Source organism: Papaver somniferum, unplaced genomic scaffold, assembly GCF_003573695.1.
Source record: "Papaver somniferum cultivar HN1 unplaced genomic scaffold, ASM357369v1 unplaced-scaffold_99, whole genome shotgun sequence".
NCBI lineage: Eukaryota > Viridiplantae > Streptophyta > Magnoliopsida > Ranunculales > Papaveraceae > Papaver > Papaver somniferum.
This window is the reverse complement of record NW_020653081.1, coordinates 8,734,355-8,756,726: the sequence shown is the minus strand read 5'-3', so window position 1 is coordinate 8,756,726 and position 22,372 is coordinate 8,734,355. Positions and strand designations below refer to the sequence as shown.

Sequence of the window (22,372 nt, the reverse complement as noted above, 5' to 3'; positions counted from 1 at the left end):
AAACCATGATGAGGACACTGGGATAATAAATCATTGAACCTTTCCAAATACCTATATAAAGATTCTCCCTCTTGTTGTGAAAATGTGCATATTTGCGTCCTAATAGACGATGTTTTGTGCCTAGGGAAAAACTTATTGAAAAAGGCAGATGTAAGTTGTCTCAATTGACTCGGAGTCCAAACTATACAGCCACGACTTGGCCTTATCTTTCAGGGAAAATGGGAATAACCTAAGTTTCAAAGCATCATCATCTAAGCCTCTAATTCTTAGAGTACTACAAATTTCCTCAAAATCCCTAACATGGTAATAAGGGTTTTCATTTTCTTTCCCTAAAAAGATTGGGAGCATCTGTAAGGTCCCAGGTTTCAGTTCATAGGGTGCCTCCGTTTCAGCTAACTTAATACACGAAGGACGGGTAGTCCTAGTTGGATTCAACAAAGCTTTCAAAGTTGCCATTTCTGGCGCTATCGGAGCAACATGGATTCTCTCCTCAGTCAAAGAACGTTCAAAAACAGACTCTTCAAAAGCCGGACTTTCTAGATTAAGGTAATCGAGACGCTTCGAACTACTAGGTTTCTCTTTAACAAATCTACCTAGTGCGTCTCTTTTACGTTCAGGCATACAATAGAATTTTCTAAATTGGAAGGGTAAGCAAACACAGATCAAGGCCGACTCAACCAAATCAAACCTATTGATTTCTAGCAAACAAAAAGCATGATGGCTCCACTTAGATTGTTTCTAGACCAGCTTCTAATCCTTCGAACGGGAATTCGTTACAATTTAAGCAAACCCCTCTGGAATCAATCCGAGTTAACGTAAGTTGAATAGAGGCGAGGGAAGCTCGGTGGAGCTTTGATACCCAAGGCCTCACCGGTATTACAAGGCGGCGCAGTCACGCATTCAACTTACAGAAACCGTCAAGAACTTCGAAGTATGCTTAAAAGAGTAACCAATATTTTTCGAATGACTTTCCTGTTAAGCTCGTTACCCTATCGGTCTCGTTCTAGTCAAAATTTTAGGCTTAGGTTCGCGTAGGTTACGTGTTCCTAAAGCGGGCAAGAAGAGAACGGTGATGAAATCCGAACCCTTATCTTGTATGGCCAGGCCTTTCCCTTTACTAGAAAAATAAATGTCTGTATTCAGTCCACAACATATATGCATACGAAGGAGTCCAGTAACTCGCTGACAGGGGATTCACGAGTGTTTAGAATCTCACCTCCCGTTCCAGACGGGGGATGAATCGGTTGTAGTCGACTCGGGCCACTGACTCCGATGTCTAGTGTACGAACCCAAGGTGCAGAGACAATATCGTAATTGTCCTCCTTCTCTGCAAACAGTTTATATTTAAAGTACCCTTCCATAGGTTAATAAAAAAAATAATGTCCCAAAGTCCAAAAGTCCAAAAGTCCAAAAAAAAATAAAGAAAAATTACAAAAATAATAAACCCTAATACAGTTTTTTTTTTTTAAAATAAAATAAACAAACCCTAAACTAAAATTTTCTAAAATAAAATTGTCTTCTTTTCTGTACTTTTTGCTTTAATCTTTAGATCCAAGTCTTTATGAAATCACCGAACTCCTTGGCTCAATTTTCTTTATGATCCAGAACCTGTAGACACAAGATAAATACCCAAAAACATACAAAAAGACAAAAAAAATAATAAAAAAATAAAAAAAATCTAAAACCTAAAAACAAGTCCGCCTCGGCGGCGCCAAAAATTGATTTGATTTGTAGATAGTGGTAAAAGTGGTTCGATTCTCAGACTTGTGAAGGATATTAATTAGACTTAAATTATAATATTAAAATAGAAAACTCACTAAAAATTATAGCAAACCCAATCAAAGATGATATCAATACTAAAATAAACACTGAGGCTAAGATTCCACTATTTTCCAAGTTCAAAGTGATTAAACCAATACTTATATTTATGTAATTTTCTTGTTTAATTTGATTCTAAAATTTTGCAACAAGTAGATTTTCAAAAGTAATAATTGTAAATACCAAGTATGAAGCATAAAAAGTCTTAAAACTAAGCATATTCCATCAAAATAGATCACAATCACTTAAATAAAAAATCATATTCAATAATAGTTCAAGGCAAATAATCATATAATTATTGCAAATAAAAAGACAAAATAGAATATACCACTTTTTGTTGGAAAAATCGCTTCCTCTATCGCCTCAGCAATGGGGTTTAGCTCCTCATATTAATCATGATCTCAAAATATGTGTTTGTTGCTCAAAAGATGATTAAAAGAGTGAAAAGTAATAACACAGACTGTTTGCAACAGTGTATTGGTGTTGCAAAACAGTTGTTACAATGGAACTGTTATAGAAAAACTGTTGCTTTGTCGCTGATTTTAAGACCCTAGAATACGACTGCTCTGCACAGCTTAATGTTCTTCAGCTGTTAAACAACGACACTGTTTTACGACTGTTTACCGTGCGTCAATGTTCTTCGCGTTCTTCATCTTCAACAGCAGCAACAGAAACAGAGTTTGGTAAAACTATGATTTCTTCTTCTCTGGCTCTCCTTAGGTTCCCAAACTCTCGACACCTCTTCTATACGACCCAAGACATCTATTTATATGAAAAATGCCGATTAAATCTCTCCAAAATCTCTTTCCTTATCTGCACGGCCAAGTTGCGGCAATTTCTTGTTTTAGAATTTCTACGCGTTTCTGAGCTTTCCTTTTTATTCTAAACTCTTCCTTAGATAGATACAAATCTTTGGGAAGGTTTACAGCGCTTTAATCTCTCTAAAATTCCCTAAAACAGGTCACAGACGTGACTTTCCATTTTTTCCGTTGTGAGAAAAATCCGTCGATTGAGCCCAGTCTAATCGATTTAAACACCCGTATCAGATTCCTAGATCCATAAGGAGTCTATCCTATGAAAATCAGAGGTTTAATCGACCTCAAACTCCTCCAAATCACGATTGCCAAAACTGTTCTTCACTGTACCATTTTCCCGTCAAAAACCTGGTTTTTGAAATGTTGAAGATGGTTGCCTCTTATCCAGAGTAGGGGTGCAATTAGCAACTTTCTGGAAATGGGATGCCCCTTAGTAATTAGGTTAACCCTTATCCAAAGTGAGAGTACGAATAGCAAATGTCCTCCGGGTGCTTTCCGACAATTTTCGAGCCAATTTTTTCCAAAAATGTTTATTGGCCAAAAATACCTACAAATAAATAAAACACCATAATAAGTACAAAAATGAGCCCTAACAATATGTAGAATCGAGACAAATCGGACACAAAAATGTGTCTATCAGTAGTCGACTGACTATTTATCCCATTGACAATAGAAAGAAGCAAATTATGAAGCTTAGAAATTTGTTTCTTCCTGGCAAAACAATGGATAGCATAGTGATTCCCTTTTCCACAGAAAGTACAGGTTCGTGGAGAAAACACAACATACGGCATCTTTACAGCCCTATGAGAAGATTGTAAGTTATATAAGCTTTTCTCGACACAATCTTCTTTTAGAGGATATTTCTTCATGTAATGTATATCAAGAGGAACAGTTGGAACAGAAGAATTTTTCCTTAAGACAAAGTTTTCCTTTTCCAAGGTCATACACTGTTCGTGGGCTAGTGAGAGTGTTGCTTCCAGCTTCTCTTTTTCAACACGAAGTCTGTCAATATCAGATGAATGCGTCTTGATCAAACATTTTTCTCTAATTAAGCCTTATTTGATAACCTTCTCAAGATCACAAATCTTTTCACGCTGTAGATTTTTCTCTTGAAGAAGTTTCTCAATATCCTTATAGAAAGACTCAATAATGTTATAGATTACACGTTCTCGATCAATAGAATTTTCAAATTCATCGATGAGTTGATCATGATTTTGAAGATCAACCAACTCAGTAGAAAGTTTTGCGATTCTGGTGAGCTCCATTTCAGCTTTCGCCATTGTGTCCAATGTCTCATTGGAGGAAGAATGATCAACACATGATGAGACAATCTTTCTACCTCGGTATTCGGAAGAATCAACTAAGGAACAATCCTTTGAGGTATTTCCGAGACAACTGACATAGTTGAAAGATTTAGGAGGCATCTTGGTATGCGTAAGAGATTCTGTCCTCAGAATCAGATTGCTACAAACACAGACTTGTAAGGTCTTGAACGTGTTTGCCTGCTCTGATACCAATTGAAAAAGCGGGGGTCTAACAACACCACCCAATATTTCTCTTAGCAATCTATATGGATTAACTCCGAAATACTTTCTAGAGAATCAACTAGACAATCAGACTCAATCTAGGTAAAAGTATCTCAAGGAGTTAATATCTCTCTCTTGTTTTGATTTACTCGAGCTAATAGAAATCAGTGAGTCTTTAATCAAACACAAGGAATAACTTGGATGGTACCAAAGACCAATATCCAAGGATCAATTAATGGCAATCAACAACCAAAGGTTGGATTACTCTAATTGATGATCTAACGCACAACCTGTATTATTTCAATTATAAAGATAAAACAATATAATGCGGAAATTGAAATAACACAGACACCAGAAATTTTGTGAACGAGGAAACCGCAAATGCAGAAAAACCCCGGGACCTAGTCCAGATTGAAAACACACTATATTAAGCCGCTACAAACACTAGCCTACTCCAAGCTAACTTCAGACTGGACTGTAATTGAACCCCAAACAATCTCCCATTGATACAAGATACAGTTATGCTCCTACGCCTCTGATCCCAGCAGGATACTGCACACTAGATTCCCTTAGCCTATCTCACCCACAACTAAGAGTTGCTACGACCAAAAATCGCAGGCTTTGACAGTAAACAAATCTATCTCCCACAGACAAGTCTACCAAAGGATCAATCTGTCTCCCAAAGTTAAAACCTAAAGGTTTTGTTCCGTCTTTTGATAATAATCAAGGTGAACAGGAACCAATTGATAGTATGGTCTTATATTCCCGAAGAACAACCTATAGTTATCAATCACCTCACAACAATCTTAATCGTATGGTAGCGAAACAAGATGTTGCGGAATCACAAACAATGAGACGAAGATGTTTGTGATTAATTTTTATATCTTGCCTATTGGAGATATCAATCTCAAGCCAATCAATCTGATTGTACTCGCACGATAGAAGATGCAAGATCAGATCACACAACTACGATAAAAGTAGTATCGGTCTGGATTCACAATACCAATGAAGTATTTAAGTCGTTAACCTGGTTTTAGAAGAAGAAAACCAAAGGTTAAAAGAGAATCGACTCTAGTATGAAAACTAGTATCACACATTAGGTGTGGGGATTAGTTTTGCACAATACTAGATGTCTCCTTTATATAGTCTTTCAAATCAGGGTTTGCAATCAATGTTAGATTAGTAACAAAGCATTCAATATTCACCGTTAGATGATAACCTGATTTAGATTCAAGCTAATATTTCTCAACCGTTAGATCGGAAACTTAGCTTGTTATACACACTTGACAATGGACGCTTCTAGGTTTGTTAACCGTACCCAAACGTATGCACTTGTTGGTTCAACAATAGTTAACCAAAAGGTTAGCCATATGATCATTTCATATCAACCATGTTCTTCTTCACCATAACTAGTTCAAATGACTTCAAGATGAACTAGTTATAGAGTTGTTCAATTGCAAGGAAATCTTATGTACTACACAAGACACAATTGAAGCAAAGATGATTTGATTCACTTGAATCGGTTCATGAACTTTTATAACCACGGTTTGCAAACTGCATTCCTTAGTATTTTTATGTTTAACTTCAGAAATCATTTTCAGATATATAACCTTCTCAAGTTCGCAGACTAGGTTCGCGGACTTAAGTTACCGGGAAGAGTTTACAAACTCCAGCAGAAATTCTCGGGAATGAGAACTTCGCCGGTTCGTGGACTGGGTTCGCGGAATGAGTTCGCGGACTTAGCTTCACGCACATAGTTTGTCAACTCCAGCAAAAATTCTCGGGTTTGAGAACTTCGGAAGTTCGCGGACTTGGCTCACGCCATTCTTCCAGTTCTCTTGATCAACAAAGTTCGCAAACTTTGGTTCAAGGAATAAGACTTATACATAAATGTGTTTCCACAACAATGCTTATGTCCACCATTGGTTATGTAATCTAAACTCTCATTTCAATCGTTGAAACATTCTTAGAGGACGTTATATAGTTGTTACACCATTTCTCGTCAAAGCAATTTTCAAGATGATTGAAACATATCATGACTTTCGTCACATGGTAAAGATAAACTTGATCGAAGTGAAAAGCTTACCAACACATATTTCGAGATATAGATAGGTGAGGTGTACTCGGCTTGAAATACCAAATGTGTATAATCCAAGTCTATATATATAGCATACGACTTCTTGTCTCAAAGAGTAGAAGATATAGTAGATAGACTTTTGAGTGACAGATAAATTCAAGTATTCACATACCTTTTTGTCGAGAAGTTCCACTGGTTCCTTGAGTAGTTCTTCTACTTGTATGTTAAGTCGCCATGAAGTCCTTGAGCTCAACTACACTTTCTATCCTAGTCCAAGATTTAGCTATAATAGACTAGAAATCAAGACTTATAGTTTTGATCACTAACATTGACAAACATGCTTGAGATAGCAACGCATGCGAGTTCGACCGAGCAATTCTCTAAAAATTTCCTCTTTTGTCAATTTTATTGGCAAAACTATCAATACATATGGAATACAAAAATGATAAAGAAACTTTCGTAGCTCCTATTCCACATGTCTAATCTTCAACATTCCTCGAAATCTTCGTCACTTCCAAGTACTCCAATGATCCCAAAGGTTGTAAGTTTAGCATCAGTTGAAGATCCGTAGCTATAACAATGAGAAAGCATCGATCTCGATCATTGTTATACAGTGTCATAGTATTATTACACAACGTCAAAGTTCAATTGTATCACAACTTCAACAATAATACTATGGTGATATGTATCACTTCCCCTTAGTCAATACTCCATCTCACATGGAAACCACTCCCTCTTTCATAATGATCCGAAAACCATATGTATTTATAGTGTGAACTATATATTAATTCTCCCCCTTTTTGTCAATAAAATTCGCAAAGGTACAAGAACGGGATCATAATGAAATTTTCGAAAGAGACATTTCATGACTAAAAGAAAAAAATTCATAGCAACTAATTTAGATGCAATCATAAAGCCGAAGATAAATGCATTCATCAAGGAGTTTAAAGATACAAGATAACCCCTCTAAAATTCCACAGGCGCACACCCCTCAAGATATGACCATTAAGCACAAGTTCAAAAGAACTCTCCCCCATTTGATGTCATTCCCGAAAGAACAACAAGAGCGACCTTAATTTCAAAAGAAAATAAGGATTTTATTGGACACCAAAAACCATGAAAATGATTTTATATATCCAAAAACTCAATCAATTTAATCACAAGTAAACCCATGATTAATTTAATCGGAATACTCAACCAAATTAAACACAAAAAAGTGATCAATTCAATTGATTGTGCTCAACATAAGAGAACTTATGGAGACACGAAAATACTCAACTAGATTAATTACAGGAGAACCCATAATTAATCTAATTAGAATACACAACCAAAATAATTACAAAAGTAATCAATTTAATTGTCATTTGTTTTGCTCGACATAAGAATATTTACGGAGCAATAACTAAATAACCAAACAAGATGATTAATTTAGTTCAATACGCTCGATATAACATATCTCACGGAACAACAACTAAGCTAATAAAATCAACTTGGTTGTATAATGCTCAACATAAGATACATTACAGAGCCTCACAGTACTACATAAAATATGGATCAGGGATGATCAATACTGCGGAATACACAAGGATTCATTCTATCTTCAATCACTATTTGCATAATGACAATTAATAGACATAATCCTTGAAAGCAAATGATTTTAACCTATCTTCCATCAAGATAATTGACAATATAGGCTTAACTTTTGTATTTGTCAAAAGTCCATTCATTCTTTTACCAGTACATGAATACCGAACACGAACGACTTTAGTTTTGACAAAGTACGGGACAAATATAGTTCATGGACGAAAACACCAATATCCCATAACCAATTGCAATATAAAAAATCATAAAGATTAATACTGCAAAAACATCATCCTCCAAATATTTTTAGAATTTAAACCAATAAACCTAAAAAAGAACAAGAAGATGAAACATAATAGCTATGTGTAGTCACAATCATTGCTATTCAAGCACTAGTTATTCTTCCAACTAAACCAAAAAGAAGACTTACTAGGCAGCTAATAAAATTCAGTTTTCCTTAATGATTTCACACCTCTGGAATGGTCCATCGAATTAAGAGTCACTGATATCCTTGATTTTGTTGACCATAGAGACACCATGTTCATGAGTCAGAACGTTAGTTTTTCAATCAACAATGCGAACAAAGTGTCGAGCCTTAGCACAGTCAAGAATAACTTTCTTCTGATTCTTGATCAAGATGTTATGAGTACCAAGAATTTTTGCATGTCCATAAATAAGCTGGTTTATCTGCATTTGAAGGTTAGCAAGTTCGTTGTTTACTTCATTCTGAACGAGAATTAAATCCTTGACATATTCTCCAATCCAAGAGTTATACTCTTTCCTTTCAATCATCTTCTTCATAATAAACTCTTGAGCAGGATCACTTCCTTTGAGATCATCCTCTACAGTAGGGTTAACTTCTTCCTTGGGAACAGTTTCCATCGAGTTCCTTTCTGAAGATTAATGAACGCATATATGATATATATATATATATATATATATATATATATATATATATATATATATATATATATGTTCAAGTGTACACCCTAGATATAAACCCTAGAGTTCCTTGAGGAGATATGGACGTCCGTGGGCTAACCCGAATGTATGAACAAAAAGGATAGACTAAACAGGGAAAACTGCATATTGTGACATTTTCAATGCTTATGAACAGGTTAGAAGAGTCACAATGAAGAAATACTAAAAACTCACAAAGAAGCTATCAATCAGACAGATGCAAAGTCAACTAAATACTTGAGAATCTCTCAATCATCATCCTTGTATCTCTCAAGTTAGATACAAGAATGGAACTTTCTACTACTAGGTAGCAGAGGGAGACATAGTCTCACCATAGGTATTGAGAGAATAGTTGTGTTTTTCACCAGGATGTCTGACCTCAGCATTTCTTGTCTTTCCTTGGTTGTTTTCAAATTTAGAGAAATTTCTCACAGCCCTTCCTGGAAGCTCAAGAGAAGAAGCTTTCTGATTACTGAGTCTAGGACCTCTAGAGATCGTAACTAGAGGATTTTCCGAAATGGGTCTCCATACTCTAGACTTAGATTCACCAGAGTTGTTCTTATAAGCACATGTCATGCTTTCATTAGCTGCATAAGACTTTATACCACTAGAATGCACAAAAGTCCTGTAATGATTCCTAGGAAAGAGATCATTTTTATAAGATGTCTGGTTTCTTGTGAGCATCGGATTCGCTGCAGTAGTCGACTGACTATTTATCCCATTGACAGTAGAAAGAAGCAAATTATGAAGCTTAGAAATTTGTTTCTTCCTGTAAAAACAATGGATAACATAGTGATTCCCTTTTCCACAGAAAGTACAGGTTCGTGGAGAAAATGCAACAGGCGGCATCTTTACAGCCCTGTGAGAAGATTGTAAGTTATATAAACTTTTCTCGACACAATCTTCTTTTGGAGGATATTTATTCATGTACTATATATCAAGAGGAACAATAGGAACAAAAGAATTTTTCCTTAAGACATATTTTTCCTTTTCCAAGGTCATACACTGTTCGTGGGCTAGTGAGAGTGTTGCTTCCAGCTTCTCTTTTTCAACACGAAGTCTGTCAATATCAGATGAATGCATCTTGATCAAACGTTTTTCTCTAATTAAGCCTTATTTGATAACCTTTTCAAGATCACAAATCTTTTCACGTTGTAGATTGTTCTCTTGAATAAGTTTCTCAATATCCTTATAAAAAGACTCAATAATGTTATAGAGTACACGTTCTCGATCAATAGACTTTTCAAATTCATCGATGAGTTGATCATGATTTTGAAGATCAACCATCTCAGTAGAATTTTTTGCGATTCTGGTGAGCTCCATTTCAGCTTTCGCCATTGTGTCCAATGTCTCATTGGAGGAAGAGTGATCAACACAGGATGAGACAATCTTTCTACCTCGGGATTCGGAAGAATCAACTAAGGAACAATCCTTTGAGGTATTTCCGAGACAACTGACATAGTTGAAAGCTTTAAGAGGCATCTTGGTATGCGTAACAGATTCTGTCCTCAGACTCAGATTGCTACAAACACAGACTTGTAAGGTCTTGAACGTGTTTTCCTGCTCTGATACCAATTGAAAAAGCAGGGGTCTAACAACACCACCCAATATTTCACTTAACAATCTGTATGGACTAACTCTGAAATACTTTCTAGAGAATCAACTAGACATTCAGACTCAATCTAGGTAAAAGTATCTCAAGGAGTTAATATCTCTATCTTGTTTTGATTTACTCGAGCTAATAGAAATCAGCGAGTCTTTAATCAAACACAAGGAATAACTTGGATGGTACCAAAGACCAATATCCAAGGATCAATCAATGACAATCAACAACCAAAGTTTGGATCACTCTAATTGATGATCTAACACACAACCTGTATTATTTTAATTATAAAGATAAAACAATATAATGCGGAAATTGAAATAAGACAGACACCAGAAATTTTGTTAACGAGGAAACCACAAATGCAGAAAAACCCCGGGACCTAGTCCAGATTGAACACACACTGTATTAAGCCGCTACAGACACTAGCCTACTCCAAGCTAACTTCAGACTGGACTGTAGTTGAACCCCAATCAATCTCCCACTGATCCAAGGTACAGTTATGCTCCTACGCCTCTGATCCCAGCAGGATACTGTGCACTTGATTCCCTTAGCTGATCTCACCCACAACTAAGAGTTGCTACGACCCAAAATCACAGGATTTGACAATAAACAAATCTGTCTCCCACATACAAGTCTATTAAAGGATCAATCTACCTCCCACAGATAAACCCTAAAGGTTTTGTTCTGTCTTTTGATAATAATCAAGGTGAATAGGAACCAATTGATAATCCGGTCTTATATTCCCGAAGAACATCCTAGAGTTATCAATCACCTCACAACAATCTTAATTGTATGGTAGAGAAACAAGATGTTGAGGAATCACAAACAATGAGATGAAGATGTTTGTGATTAATTTTTATATCCTGCCTATCAGAGATATCAATCTCAATCCAATCAATATGATTGTACTCGTACGATAGAAGATGCAAGATCAGATCACACAACTATGATAAAAGTAGTATCGGCCTGGCTTCACAATCCCAATGAAGTCTTTAAGTCGTTAACCTGGTTTTATAAGAAGAAAACCAAAGGTTAAAGGAGAATCGACTCTAGTATGCAAACTAGTATCACACATGAGGTGTGGGGATTAGTTTTGCACAATACTAGATGTCTCCTTTATATAGTCTTTCAAATAAGGGTTTGCAATCAATGTTAGCTTAGTAACAAAGCATTCAATATTAACCGTTAGATGAAAACCTGATTTAGATTCAAGCTAACATTTCTCAACCGTTAGATCGAAAACTTAGCTTGTTATACACACTTGAAAATGCACGCTTCTAGGTTTGTTAACCGTACCCAAACGTATGCACTTGTTGGTTCAACAATAGTTAACCAAAAGGTTAGCCATATGAGCATTTCATATCAACCATGTTCTTCTTCACCATAACTAGTTCAAATTACTTCAAGATGAACTAGTTAGAGAGTTGCTCAATTGCAAGGAAATCTTATGTACTACACAAGACACATTTGAAGCAAAGATGATTTGATTCACTTGAATCGGTTCATGAACTTTTATAGTCACGGTTTGCAAACTACATTCCTTAGTATTTTTAAGTTTAAGTTCAGAAATCATCTTCAGATATATAACCTTCTCAAGTTCGCAGACTAGGTTCGCGGACTTAAGTTACCGGGAAGAGTTTACAAACTCCAGCAGAAATTCTCGGGAATGAAAACTTCACCGGTTCGCGGACTGGGTTCGCGGACTTGGCTCACGCCATTCTTCCGGTTCTCTTGATCAACAAAGTTCGCAAACTTTGGTTCAAAGAATAGGATTTATACATAAATGTGTTTCCACAACAATGCTTGTGTCCACCATCGGTTATGTAATCTAAACTCTCATTTCAATCATTAAAATATTCTTAGAGGACGTTATATAGTTGTTACATCATTTCTCGTCAAAGCAATTTTCAAGATGATTGAAACATATCATGACTTTCATCACATGGTAAAGATAAACTTGATCGAAGCGAAAAGCTTACCAACACATAATTCGAGATATAGATAGGCGAGGTATACTCGGCTCGAAATACCAAATGTATATAATCCAAGTCTATATATATAACATACGACTTCTTGTCTCAAAGAGTAGGAGATAGAGTAGATAGACTTTTGAGTGACAGATAAGTTCAAGTCTTCACATACCTTTTTATCGAGAAGTTCCACTGGTTCCTTGAGTAGTTCTTTTCCTCGAATGATGAATCGCCATGAAGTCCTTGAGCTCAACTACACTTTCTATCCTAGTCCGAAACTTAGCTATAATAGACTAGAAATCAAGACTTATAGTTTTGATCACTAACATTGACAAACATGCTTGAGATAACAACGCATGCGAGTTCGACCGAGCAACGCTCTAACATTAAGGACCATTTAAGGTATATTTTTGGACTGAATTGACATCCATATGACCCGATTTAATTCAAAAGTGATGTTACATCCACGGTTGTCCTTCTATTATTTTCTAAAATCATCTACTTTGTTAGTACTACCTCCGTTTCAAAAAAATAGGCTGGTTTTTGTGTAAATTTACACACAAACCAGCCTGTTATTTGAAAACGGAGAGAGTATATGAATTTGGCCGTCGACCACCGAAAATTTCTCTCGGCTAAGAATAGTATATTGTTACGCATCCATATGAAGAAGGCACCTAGATGTTCTCTGGTTATCATGCATTAAAGTCTACATTTCCGCATACCCAGCTTGTACACTGTGGGAGTGCAACAACTTGAAACAGCACAGCAGTCTTTTTTCTTTCAACGAAAATGATATGCACGTTCCTATCATGGTTATATAAGTATCCCTTTACTTCATGTCAGATATTCAAACCAAACACTTTAATACCCTAGCATAAGTATGACCAATACAGCAACGATGCTAATGGGAGTACCATTTTACCTGGGATGTACCAATCCAAAGACGAATACTTTTTTGTTCTATATATGTTGGTACACCCCTAACCAAAACGATAACCCTATTAGCAGCTTTGCAATACAGAATTCCAGTCGTATCCTCCTCGTATGATTATTTTGCCAGTTACCAACCTCCCATGCTTTAGCTAAAACACTGTCTTGGATGACGTCATATCATTATTAGCCTATGAGGAGGCGTTCTTCCCCAAGGCTAGCAAAAAATCTGATGTTTTATAGGCTTGCAGCAGTGACCGATAAAAACGGCAAGGCAAGGCGTTTAGTAGCTAGTTTTGTGGGTCCCTTCCTAGAGACTACCGGCGTACCAAGTCAAATCTCTATTTGTCTCTATCTCAATAATGAAAAAACAGAAGGCCAAATTACGGTGGAGGCACCAAATGTATGAGCTATCTTTTCCGTTTTAATGAATGTTTTTGAATTGAATCAACACGATTTAGGTGATATATTAATATGTTGCTCTGACATCCTTGGCGTTGGGATTTGTATTATAACGGACTACTGGCACTTCAAAACGAGAGTTTTAGAATGATTTTTAGTTTAGATGGACTAATCGGTGGCGCAATCAGAAAATGAATGTTGGGATGTCTTGAAAATGAATTGGATTGATTTGGGTTGACTTAAACCTATTGTTTAGATTTGATTTTTTTTGTAACCTGACACAATTGCACTACAAAATGTAAAAAATATTGGATTTTGGACTGGCTTAAATATATCCACCCCCAGAACTAATGATGATACTTTAAAATGATGGGCTAGCGCGAATTTTTGTTTAGTTGGTCATGGTGAGTATGTGAAAACCAAGGATTAACAGGTTTGATGAAGTTTGAGTTCTCTCTGTTTATATATGTCACATGACATGCTTACCAATTTTTTACTAACTCCGCCAAGAAATTAATTCATGTGATAAGCTTTTGTGTCGAGAAAGGCTGGTATCGCAATATACTTGATTGTGCAGTGTATCTTATGAATATGTACTTATTTTGGTTGTACAAATAAATCCTTAACCAGTATCATTTTATCTTTTCAAAACTTGATTGTGTAGCGTAGTACAAACAAAGAATTATGGGGATTTCCTTGCAAAGAAGATGCAGGTTCTAAAAGCTAAGTTCAAATATCGGAACATTATTTATTTTTGGGAATTTTGAAAGGAAGATAGAGGAGAACATGGCCGTCTTTGACATTTTGGTGACTTTGTGCCGAAAATCTTGAAACCTCCTGGTATTGCATTTATAATGCTATGAACAATGCAATGAACCCCTTCGTTTTAAGCAGACGAGCTTCCAACTAAACCATGTGGCTTTCTAAAAACAAACTTATCAAGGATTTTTAGTTGAGATTTTGCATTGAGTTTTTTTATGTGTACATGTAGCATATCCATTTTTGGCTGGTATGACCATTTGTGGCATGCGTATCCTAAGTAAACCAAGACTATACAGGGAGATAAAAGGCAAGGGAAAATTAATACCTGAATCAAGCTTTATTATTGTTAGCTCTTTCGGTAAGTAGGCAGGCCAATGAGGTCGCCTGCTACTCTACAGGAATAGGCCGCAACCGCGTGCAATCAGTTTACAACTGACATGAATTGATTACAATAATTTTGATGGGAAACCCATAAGTATGGGGCAATCAAATATTAACAAATAACAACTATCATGTTTTCAAATATTTTAAATGCAAACAATGAACCAAGAAATTACGATTCAAATCATTGTATCTTTAAACTTGTCAAATTCTCGACAAGTCTTAATATTCTCATTAATTCTCAAGGTATTTATAAAAGATCATTAATTCTCAAGGTATTTATAAAAGACCAGACTTGAATCACACGAATTCTATAACGGAAATATAACTCAAAAATATTCTCGGCTAAATATAGCCATATTTCCTAATACACTAACTCAAGATGGAGCATGGAGGTCACAAATGCCCATCTTGGACAAAAGAAACTTAAACTGAGCTTTCCCTAAAGCTTTTGTGAAGATATCTGCCAATCGCACTGTTGTATGAGTGTAAGCTGGTGATATAATCTTCCATATTATGGCATCTCTGACAAGATGACAGTGCACTTCTATATGTTTTGTTCGTTCATGAATTACTGGATTCTGGGCAATGTATAATGCTGATTGACTATCACAAAAGAGATTCATCCCATGTGGATGATGAACTCCTAAATCACCAAGTAATTGTTTCAACAAATTTAATTCACATGTAACTGCTGCCATAGATCTGTATTCTGCTTCAGCTGAGGAACAAGAAATTGTACGCTGCTTCTTAGTCTTCCAAGACACAGGTAAAAACCTAAGGAGAACAAACCATCCTGCTAATGAACGTCTAGTTAATGGGAAATTTTCCCAATCCGAGTCACACCATCCTTTTAAACTGAGACCATTATCAGAGCGCAACATAATTCCTTGTCCAGGATTATTCTTCAAATATCTAACCACATGAAGGGCTGCTCCTCAATGCTCCACCCTTGGTTGTTGCATAAATTGCGACAAAATATGCAGTGAGTAAGCAAGATCTGGTATGGTGACTGACAAATAAATCAGACGACCAACCAGTCTCCTATAGTTCTCCATAATATCTAATATATTACCCTTTGCTAAGTCCAGCTGATGATTTTTCTCCATTGGAAACTGAAAATGAGGGGGTCTAACAACCACACCCAACAATTCGCTTGGCAATCTAAGAGGACTTACTCCAATATATGTTCTAGAGAATCAACTAGACAAACATACTCAATCTAGAGTAAAACATATAAGAAGAGTTTTAATATCTCTGTTTCACAATGTAATTAGCAAATCAAACGTATAGAAATCCGCGAGCCTAATTATTATGTGAAACAACTTGAACGGTGCCAAAGACCAATGTTCAAGTGTCAATCAATTTAAATCAACAACCAAAGGTTGGATATTCTAATTGATTGATCTAAATGCACAACCTGTGATATTTCAATTATATAACAAAATATAATACGGAAAAGAAATAACACAGACACCATAAGTTTTGTTAACGAGGAAACCGCGAATACAGAAAAAACTCGGGACCTAGTCCATATTGAACACCATACTGTATTAAGCCGCTACAGACTCTAGCCTACTACCAATTAACTTCAGACTGGACTATAGTTGAACCCTAATCAATATCACACTGATTCAAGGTATAGTTGCGTTCCTTACGCCTCTGATCCCAGCAGGATACTACGCACTTGATTCCCTTAGTTAATCTCACCCACAACTAAGAGTTGATACGACCCAAAGTCGAAGACTTGGTAAACAAATTTTTCTCACACAAAAAAAGTCTATAGATTGAATAAATCTGTCTCTCACAGAAATACCGAAGAGTTTTTGTTCCCTATTTTGATAAATCAAGGTGAACAGGAACCAATTGATAAACCGGTCTTATATTCCCAAAGAACAGCCTAGTATTATCAATTACCTCACAATAATCTTAATCGACTATCAAAACAAGATATTGTGGAACCACAAACGATGAGGCCTAGATGTTTGTGATTACGTCTATCTTGCCTATCAGAAAAATTAATCTCGAGTCAATTATTTCAATTGTACTCAATACGATAGAATCGGGAAAGATCAGAACACGCAACTACAAAGAGAATAGTTGGGTCTGGCTTCACAATCCCAATGAAGTCTTTGAAGTCGTTAACGTACAGGGTCTCGATAGAAACCTAAGGTTAAAGGAGAATCGACTCTAGTTATGCAACTAATAATATATATGAGTTGTGGGGATTAGGTTTCCCAGTTGCTAGAGTTCTCCTTTAGATAGTTTTCAAATCAGGGTTTGCAATCCAAGTTACCTTGGTAACAAAGAATTCAATATTCACCGTTAGATGAAAAACCTGATTCAACCAAGCTAATATCTTTCATCCGTTAGATCAAACTTAGCTTGTTACACACAAATGAAATGTACCGTCATTTAGGTTTATGTAACCGTACCTAAACGTGTACACCAGGTTGACTCACCAATAGTTAACCGAAGTTAGCCATATGATTACTCTCATTTCAACCTTATCATCTTAACCATAACTAGTTCGAATGGCTCAAATGAAACTAGTTAAAGAGTCGTTCAATTGCTATATTCTCATAGAAGTGTACAAGAACACAATTGAAGCAAAATCGATTTGATTCACTCGAATCAATACATGAACATTATAGCCACGGTTTGCAAAGATTGCACTCCTTAATTTATAATTTTGCAGGTTCATGTACAAAACCGATTTTAGAAAGTAACCAACTCAAGTATGCAAACGGGTACGCACACTTAAATAGCCGGACCGAGTTTGGTTACGCAAGTACGCGTACGGGTGCGTATATTTATTCACACTCCATACTCCAGCAGAAATTATGGACGTGAGACTTCCCCCAGTATGCGTACGGGTCCGCATACTTGCCCAGACATCCAACAACCGCCAGTACGCATACAGGTATGCATACTTCAGATTCCCGGTTTTGGACTTACACACAAATGTGATACCACACTATGTTTATGTCCAAACATGGTTACATGATTCTAAGATCTTTAGTTCAATCTTTGAAACTTTCTTAGAGGATGACAATAGCCGTTTTCACACACTATTAACATCAAAGAAATTTTCAAGATATTGAAATAATCATTATCGAAACATTCCAAGACACCACCAAATGATTGTATCACACAAACCATGTAAGATGTTACTCGGAAATTTTCATATGATATAAGATGAACTTGGTCGAAGTGAAAGATTGCCAACACATATTTCGAGAAATATGTAAGTGAGATAAACTCAGCTCGAAATCTCAAATGTGTATATAGAAAACTATATTGTAATACGACTTATGTCTCAATATAGGAGATATAGTAGAAATCGACTTTTCCAAGTGATAGATGAGTTTCAGTCTCCATATACCTTTTGTCGATGAAGTTCCACAGGCTCTCCTTAGTAGTTCTTCGTCTTCAAATGATAAACGCCATGAAGTCTAAGCTCAACTACACAATCTATATCATAGTCTGAGACATCTATAAATAGGCTAGAAATCAAGACTTATAGTTTCGATCACTAACATTGAAAAACATGCTTGAGATTGCAACGCATGCGAGTTCGACTGAGCTATGCTCTAATAATCTGCCCTTTGTCAATTTTAGTGACAAAACTATCAACACATATGGATTACAAAATAAATAAAAATTTGTAGCTTCTTATCTAAATGCTTGATCTCCTTGGAATCTTCAACATGACTCGAAAACTTCGTCACTTCCAAGTACTCCATGATCCTAAACGTGTTTAACTCAGCATCTTAGTTGTTGAAGATCCGTAGCGATAACAATGAGAAAACAAATTCTCTCGATCATTGTTATACAGTGGATATTATTACACAACATCAAAGTTCAATTGTATCACAACTTTGACAACAATACTATGGTGATATGTATCAATCCCCCTTAGTCAATACTTCATCTCGACGTGAAAACCAATCCCCCTTACATAATGATCCGTAAACCATATGTATTTATGGTATGAAACTACACATTATTTCTCCCCCTTTTTGTGAATACAAATTGGAAAAGGTACGAAAACTAATGGGATCCTCATGAAATTTTCATAAAGATACTTCATGACTAAAAGAGAATAACATACCAACAAATTTAGATGCAATCAACAAGCCGAAGCTAAATGCATTCATCAAGGAGTTTATAAAGATACAAGATAACCCTTATAATATTCCATAGACGCACTACCCACAAAGATTTGGAAATAAAACACAAGTTCAAAAAGAACTCTCCCCCATAATATCTCATTCCCGAAAGAACAACAAAGGCGACCTTGCTTTTACAAGAAAAGAAGGATTTCTTTGGACATAACCAAATCACAAGAAAACATGGATTTTAATCCAAAAATATCAATTGAATCAACAACAAGAATGATCAGTTCAATTGGCCATGCTCAACATAAGAGAACTTACGTAGCCACATAGTATATGCACAAAAATCTGTGGATCGGAGATCGGCCAATACTGTGGAATACACAAGGATTCATCCTATTTTTCATCACTATTTGCACAGTGACATATAATAGACTTAATCCTTGTAAACAAAAGTTTTATCCTTTCTTCCATAAAAAAAATGACATAAAAGGCAATAACTTTTGTTTTTCAAAAGTTCATTCTATCTTTTATCAATACATTCGTATCGACATAATAGAGATAACTTTTGAACAAGTATGGGACAGTCACGGGTTCACGGACGTAAACAACATATCCCATAACAATTTTGCAATATATAATATCATAAAGATTAAAATTGCAAAAATAACCATCTTCCAAAAACTTAGAATTTATAAATAAATAAATCTAAAAACATTGAAGATGAAAACGTTGGAGATAGCTATGTGTACTCACAATAATGGCTATTCCAAACCCTAGTAATCCTTCTAAAAACACAAGAAATAAATTCTCATTAGAAGTTTCCTAGACAAAATCAATCAAAGTTCTTTGAAAACCTCATACCTTTCAATAAATCCATACTAGAAGGTGTCACTGCTTTACTTTATTCTCTTGACTGTAGACACACCATGTTCGTGAGTTAGAACACAAACGTTTCGATCAACAACCCGAGCAAGTTGTCTAGCTTTGACACAGTCCATGATGATCTTTTTCTGATTACGTATCAGAATATTTTGGTTTGCAAGGATTCTGGCCCGACCATCTAAGAGTTGGTTTATTTGCAGTTGAATATTTGCAAACTCGACCTTTGAATCGTCCTGAAAACGAGTTAAGTCCTTCACAAATTCACCAATCCAGGAGTTGTGTTCCTTCCTTGAAAGCATCTTCTTTAGAACCAGCTCTTGAATCGAATCACGTCCTTGAGTGTCTTCCTCCATATCAAGATGCACAATCTCTTGAGATTTTGCAGAGTTCTCCATATAATTTTTTTTGTTGGGGATGGATTAATACAATATAGGATATATCTGTATAAAGAGAAGACACTTCTCATCAAGGAAACCGTATGAACTCACAGGAGAATGACATGGACGTTCGCGGACCATTCACAAGAGAAATATAGATTTTAAAAAAAAAAATCAATAAGAGAAACACAATATTTTTCAATATCGCTCAATAATCCTTCAAATTAGAGCCTGAGTCATGATAGCAGGATTTCATAACTCAGATTGATTCAATAAAGGAAAACAAAAAAATATATATACAACAAATCTTGAGACTCCCATAATCATCATCCTTGTATCTTTCAAGATAGATTCAAGGATGAGGTTACCTAGAGTTAGGTAAAGGAGTGAGAAGTGCTCTCCTGACGAAACATGGGAGAAGAGTTGTACAAGTTTTTTGAGCGTTTTACTTGTATATTACCTCATTTCCATCGATTATAACGTATTCCATAAGAATATTTCATAAGCCCTTTCAAAAGTCCATCTGAAGGATTTTTCTGAGGACTGAGTCTAGGAACTTTAGGAATCGGTTCCAGAAGAGGGGATTTGGAGGATTTCCATCTTCTTGATCTAGACTTACCATACTTGTTCTTATAAACACAGGGAAAGTGTTCATTACTGGCACAAGATTTTATACCACAACGAGGAACATGTAACCTGTGATGATTTCTTGAAGAGAGATCATTTGTATAAGATTTCTGGTTTTCTGTAGGCAAGAAACTCATTGTAGATGTCGTCAGAAGGTTTACTCCATTGACAGTAGAAAGAAGCAAATTATGGAGATTAGAAATCTGTTTATTTCTGGTAAAATAATGAAGAGCAGAGTGATTCTTTTTTCCACAGAAGGAACAACATCATGGATTTGAGAAATGATTGTCTTGACCCAAGACTTCTTTCTGCAGATGTGAACTTTTCAAGTGATTCACAGTAGGTAATTCCTTGAAGGAATTTTTCTTTATGCCAGGTAAAACCTTGTGAGTATCACGAGAAGATGTAGAAGATGACTTAATCATAAAGGCGGGGTTTTCCTTTTTCAAGGTGTTACACTGTTCTCGGGCAAGTTGAAGGGATGCAACAAGTTTCTCTTTTTCAACACGATAATTTTTTATTTCTGATGAATGAGCCTTGACTAAACGCTTTTCTCTAACCGAGTCTTCTCTAACAGTATCTTCAAGAGTACTAATATTTTCACGCTGTAGAGTAGTTTCTTGAACTAATTTTTCGATATTGTTAGAGAGAGATTCAATGAAGATGTACAGTTCACGTTCCCTTTCAAGAGATTTCTGAAATTCATCAATAAGCTGATCATTCTTTTCTTCAAGAATCTTAATTTTAGAAGCTTGAAGTTCAGCAGAATTTTTTAATGATCTGGTGAATTCCATTTCAGATTCTGACACGAGCTCACAAAACTTGTTTTTCCCTCGGGATTCGGAATAATCTACCAAGGAGCTATCCTTTGATGCAAACCCAAGTTTTTTTGTTGTAATCAAAATCTTTGGAAGACATATCAGTATGTGTTATCTCGTGAGATACTTCTTAGGTCCTCAAAAGACAGATTGCTACAAACACATACTTATAAGGTCTTTAATGTGTTTGGCTGCTCTGATACCAATTGAAAATGCGGGGGTCTAACAACCACACCCAACAATTCGTTTGGCAATCTGAGAGGACTTACTCCAATATACTTTCTAGAGAATCAACTAGATATTCAGACTCAATCTAGAGTAAAGCATATAATAAGAGTTTTAATATCTCTGTTTCACAATGTAATCGGCAAATCAAACAGATAGAAGTCCACGTGCCTGATTATTATGTGAAACAACTTGAATAGTACCAAAGACCAATGTTCAAGTGTCAATCAATTTAAATCAACAACCAAAGGTTGGATATTATTATTGATTGATCTAAACGCACAACCTGTGATATTTCAATTATATAACAAAATATAATGCGCAAAAGAAATAACACAGACACCGTAAGTTTTGTTAACGAGGAAACTGCAAATGAAGAAAAACCTCAAGACCTAGTCCATATTGAACATCACACTGTATTAAGGCGCTACAGACTCTAGCCTACTACCAATTAACTTTGGATCGGACTGTAGTTGAATCCTAATCAATGTCAC

At 35.8% G+C, this 22,372-nt stretch overlaps 1 pseudogene; it reads left to right on the top strand.

Moving 5' to 3' along the window:
- On the top strand, nucleotides 1-100 carry LOC113346529 (annotated as a pseudogene).
- Nucleotides 101-22,372: the final 22,272 nt, after the last annotated feature.